Source organism: Petaurus breviceps, unplaced genomic scaffold (genome assembly GCF_028583685.1).
Source record: "Petaurus breviceps papuanus isolate PSGF00001 unplaced genomic scaffold, PetGlider_PUasm1.0 37, whole genome shotgun sequence".
Lineage (NCBI taxonomy): Eukaryota > Metazoa > Chordata > Mammalia > Diprotodontia > Petauridae > Petaurus > Petaurus breviceps.
The window spans coordinates 81,037,546-81,043,358 of record NW_027186296.1 but is presented as its reverse complement, the minus strand read 5'-3'; the positions used below and the strand labels follow the sequence as shown (position 1 = coordinate 81,043,358).

The window sequence follows — 5,813 nt, the reverse complement described above, 5'->3', positions numbered from 1 at the left end:
CGAGCCTGAAAGTGGAAACAGTTCTTCCCCTCAGGGAGCTTACAGTCTATCTGGTGGAGACAGCATATGGTACAAGGTGACTTTTAGGAGAAGACACCAGTTACTGTGAAGATTTGCCTCATGTAGAAGATAGCACAAGCTTACCCTTGAAGGATACTAAACATTATAAGGGACAGAAGAGAAGAGGATGTTCAAATCAAGTTTGGGGGACAGTCATGGGTCAAAGTCATCCAGAAATTGGCTGCAGTGTATTAGAAATATTGATAGATTTCTGCTGTGTCCCTGATCTGCTCTGAGGAGCAGGAAGGGAATCGAGCCCAAGGTCCCAGGACACCTCTGGGCCTGGTGCAAGCCACCACCATGGAGATCCCCATCCACGGCAGTGGCAAGGCTGGATAGCTTCCTGAAGATGATGGGGTTGAGCCAGATCTGCAGCAGGTGATGTTGTCTGGACCCAATCTCAACAAGACAAGCATTGTGTCAGGAGGCTATGGGGGCTCAGCTGATGGTCTTATCCCCACAGGGCCTGGCCATCAACAACCTCACAGTGTAACCCCTACTGGCCCTGGTGACTAGGTGGCCTGGGGCATTGCTGGGGAGAAGTTTGACGTTGTCAAGAAGTGGGACATCAACACCTGCAAGTGTACAAAGCAGCTGCTATCCTAGCACGTTGGCCTGGTATCACAGACAGTGGACCTAGAGTTGGAGCTGCAGATTGAGCTGCTACAGGCCACAAAGCACAAGCATGAGCGTATTCTTCAGCTGGGTCTGGTGCTCACTGCTCACCTCTACAGCCTGCTGCAGACTCAGCATGCCCTGGGTGATGTTTTCACTGACCTCAGCCAGAAGTCCCCCAAACTCCAGGAGGAATTTGGTTATAATGCAGAGATACAGAAGTTAGTGTGTAAAAATTGGGGGCTGCCAACTTCTTTGTGTCCAGCATCAATACCCTGGTCACCAAAACTATGGAAGATACTCTTATGACTGTCAAGCAACATGAAGCTGGAAGACTGGAATATGATGCATGCTGGACAGACTTAGAGGAACTGAGCTTGGGTCTGCAGGATGTCAGGACCCTGGGCCAACTTGAAGGTGCCCAGGCCCCATTCCAGACACTGTGAGAAACATGAGAATCTTCGTGGGGTAGGGGCTATCAAGCTCAGATTTCTGGAGGAGAACAGGATCAAGGTGATGGCCAAACACCTGCTGCTTTTCCACAATGCCGTGTCTGCTTACTTGGCTGGGAATCTGCAGCAACGTGAGCAGACCCTGCAGAGGTTCAACATCAAGCATCCGCCCCCAGGCTCTGAGAAACCCTCCTGGCTGGAGGAGCAGTGAGATGGCCTGGCCTGGCCCTCCACTCCCAAGAAGCCCTCCTGGCTTCAAGAGCCCTAAGACCTGCCCACACCCCAAGAAGCCCTTCTGACCTCAGGAGCCATGAGGCCTGCCCCCTCCCCAAGAAGCCTTCCTGGCCTCATGAGCCATGAGGCCTGCCCCCTCCCCAAGAAGCTCTCCTGGCTGGAGAATCAGTGGGCCTCTGCCCTAGGAGGGGCTGAGGGGAGCAGGAATAAGTGGACTCCTCTCCAACAAGCCTACTAGGGGAGTGAGAGGAACCATTTTGGTAGGGAGGAGATGGGGACAGGGAAAGCAAGAATGCACACTCACTTCCCCCTTCCCCTCATCCTTCCTTGCCCAGGATCTCCCTTCAGGACCTGAGGTTCTTCTGGGTGGTAAAGGAACAGTCCAGGAGAAGGTACCAGGTAGGACAACTACCGGGTCAGGTGCAGCAGTGCTTAGTTCTGATGCCCAAGACCCTGCTCTTCTGTCAGCTAGTTTGGCCTCAGTTTTCCAGATTTTTTCCCACTACCCCTCAGCCAGCGGTTGTTTTCCCCAAGGGCCCTCTTCCCAACCAATGGCATCATTCCCAGGGTTCTCCCTTAAGCCAGTGGCATCAATCCTGGGTCTTTCCCTTGGCCGATAGCAGGTCTCCTGGGCCCTACCCTGAGCTGGCATCACTCAGGGATCCTTTAACCAATGGCATTAAACCTCAGTGTCCTCCCCCTTTACTCCCTCCATCACTGAGGGGAGGGTCTTAGGACCAAAGGGTAGCAGACTGGGGGGGTATGGGGCAAGGACTAGGAGTGCCATGCTGTCTGTCCTGGCATCTGCCTGTCTCTTTCTATGCCCTGGAGCCGAGGTGGTGTTTCTCTTAATTTATTTGTGGGTGGGACCCTGGGGTGCCTGTCCAGTCTGTAGAAACTATCACACCAGCCCTATGGTAGCCTGGGAGCCTGGGACCAGAAATAAACCTTTCATAAAACCTGAAAAAAAAGAAATATCAATAAAGTTGTATCTAAATACAGGTAGCTCTGGGTTGTCCAGAGGTTAGAGCACTGAAGTGCTAATCTAACCTAACCTAACAGGTGAGGACCTGGAGTCAGCAAGAACTGAATTCAAATCTGGCCATAGATACTAAATGTGTGACCCTCTCTAAGTCACTTATTCTCTGTTTTCCTCAGTTTCTTCAACTGTAAAATGACAATAATAATAGCACCCATCTTCCAGGGTGATTCTGAGGATCAAATGAGACAATATTTATAAAAGCTTGGCATATATTAGGTACTTAATACATGCTTATTTCCTTCCTTCCTCCATCTAAGTATGTAAATAAACCTTGAACTCTTATACTTTAGGGTGGGTTCAAAGACATGCCACATCCAATCCCCAGCTTAGGGAGCATACAGTTCAGAGGAGGAACTCCAACCCCTAGGATTATAGATTAAGACCTAAAAGGGAAGTTGGAGGTCACTGAGCTTAATCACTTCATTTTAAAAATGAAAAGTGTGAAGTAACTGAGTAGTTAATTTACCCTGTGTCATAAAGCTAGTATGTGGTTGAGGCAGGATTTGAACCCAGGTCTTTCTGAATTCAAATTCAGCCCTCTAACCACTAAAACACATTGATTTGGTCATATACAGATGACAATTTTTATAATATATGTGCATGCTAATGTGTGTCTATGTGTATGTTTAAAGTGGATTTTAGTGCACGTAAGGTGGATTTTGTTATTCTTTTTTAGATAGTAGTTCACAGGATTATGGATACTATTTCCCGGGTTCCACAGCCATAACAATCTACTAGTTCCCAGACTCATGGCTTGTAAATAATCTCACCATGCTTGTGCATCATATTATAATCTTAAGACAATGTAAACATTTGAATTTAGTTGTAAACACCCACTGTGTGCGCTATGCTAAGTCACCATGACATTGCTAAAGTTAATGTAAACTTGTGAGACTATTGCTGGCAAATTGCCTTCTTTGTGTGATTCTCTACAAATCAAGTGAACATTGGAAATCAAAGTCAACTGCAGGTCTGTTAGGGGGGAACCCACAGGGGGAATGTACAAGCTAGAATGCTACACATGCATTGATAGGCCCCCATCAAGACTTAAGGGATGCTAGGAGTTGGAACTTCTATTCTCACCTGCCCCTTCTAGAAGAGTAATTAGGGGATGCCATAAGAATTGGTGCTCCCATTATCAGCAACGCCTTCGAGCAGAATAGAATAAGCCATTAAGTAAGCCCTTATTATGTCTCTGATGAAGAAGATTACATCTTCTGGCTGCCCAGATCAAGAATGAACCTGCTAGGGGCCGGAGCCCAAAATCTCCTGTGTCGCCTGCCTGACACATGAAGTAGTCAATGTCTCTTGTGTTACCTTTCCAAGAAGGTGTGTGTATGATTAGTGTCCATTGAGTGGTACAGACTATATGTAATATAGGCCTACAGAGGAGGATCACTAGAGAATCAGGGAAGATCTCACAGAGGCACTGGGAACTTAGCTAAATATTGAAAGTAACAGGAATTCAAAGTTTGGACACACGGATAGAATCCAGGTAGGAGGAAAATTATAAATAATGTGACTACAAGAATGAACCTGGAACATGGGAGTAGACAAGACCGACCAAAAGGTACATTCTGGGGAGAAGGGAAAGAGAAGCCTGGAAAAATAGATGGGGGATGTTAAAGAAAACAGATGTCTCTAGACTTCTCCTTGATTCCCCTCCCTCCGTCAGCATTTCACTGGCTCGGAGCTAGAAGGCATGGTATCCCAGTCCAGTGCCCTAATGTTATAGATGATGCAACTGAAGCCTGGAGAGGTTGTGACTTGGTCACATTCACCCAGGTGATAAGTGTCTTAGCCAGGATTCTAAGCCAGTCCTTTTTCCACCACCTTCCACATTGCCTTCAGCCTAGGGGCCCATTCTCACCCAGCATCTTCTCCCCTTGATATCATTTCAGCTATACCACACCTGAATGATTAGGTTTGATTGCAGCTGCCTTGAGTCTCAAGAATACATTTTATTTCACATTACTTCAAATCCCTGAAGTTCAGCTGCTCTTGAACTTGATATGCAAATGCATGTAAATATTATACAGATGAGCATGTCTCTCCCTCCCAGCTAACCTGAAACTATTAAGAAGAACACAAGAAGTCATTTGTGCCAGTCAGTGTAGACATGGTCACAGTCTTATGATGGGCACAGTGATTTTTGCTCCTTATCTACAGGTGAATTCATCCTTGGAAGCTGGTCATTATCCCTTCTAAAAGCATCATCGGAGCTTCAAGGGACCTCAGAGTCCATCTAGTCCAACCCCCTTATCTTTCAGATAATGAAAATGAAACCCAGAGAGGCTAACTGATTTGCCTAAGGTCATACAGTTTGTAAGTGACAGGGGTAGAATTTGAATCCAGTGCTCTCAAACTCAATTAGACTGCATATTGACTTAGAAAACCACACATTAATATTATCTATATTATATTATATGTTCATTTATTTAATTAACCATTTCTCAATTACATTTTAATCTGGTTGGGCACTAAGGTGAGTTTGCTCTGACCTAGACTAATCTTCACATCTCACAGCCTCAGCCCTGAGAAAGGAAGTGTCCCAAACCAAAATCACATAGCAAGCTAGTTCTAGGACTGGAATCACTGAACTCTCATCTCCTCAAGGGATCTTACGATCATAGATTTACATTTAGCACAATCCTTGGAAACCCAGCCTCTCATTATATAGTAGGGGCCCAGACAAGTTAACTGACTTGTCTATGGTCACACAGCTACTAAGTGTCTAATAGCAGGATGTAACCAGAGTTCTTTCTATCTTTAAGTCCAATGACCCACACACTAAACAAGACTGCCTCTCACTAGTCCCTTGAGGGTCAGCATTCTTTCCACTTCACTGTGGTTCTCATTCTAATTGACCTTGAGACTCCACTCCATTATTGGACTCATGGGGCCAGTGATACCACATTGGCAACTCAGCCCTGATGCCCAGCGGGCAGTCTGATTGCTCGAAAACATCCCATTAAAAAACAGGCCAGCAGGAACTCCAGTGTACAGGCAGGTCTCTGGAGCCCCTGTGGGTAATGTCCTCAATGACAAAGCTGCTCTCCTCCTCAGTAAAGGTCTTTTATCAAGCAATACAGAGCATATTTTCAATCATCTCCGTATCACAATGAAGAGACAAACCCTGTTAGCGTTTGTTCTCTGGGAAAGAAAGAAATCGTAAAATGCTGCGACTCGGTACACCGAGGGACTGGCTGGGCCTTTGAGCCTCCATGAATCTTTGTGGTAGCCAGCAAAATGTAATTCAATCTTTTTAACTCCATGATGTATTTTTTGTGTCAGTGGCTTTAAGATAAGGAAAAGACTTTCGTGAAAAATGAAACTTTTGATGAATAACCTGGAGAATGAGGAATAATGTACAAATATTTCTTTCCCCCCTGTCAAAAAAAAATAAGCAC

The 5,813-nt window shown here is 45.9% G+C and overlaps 1 pseudogene; it reads left to right on the top strand.

The window, feature by feature from the left end:
• The first annotated feature begins 426 nt into the window (after positions 1 to 426).
• Positions 427 to 1,338, top strand: LOC138168640 (arfaptin-2 pseudogene; annotated as a pseudogene).
• The last annotated feature ends 4,475 nt before the right edge of the window (positions 1,339 to 5,813 follow it).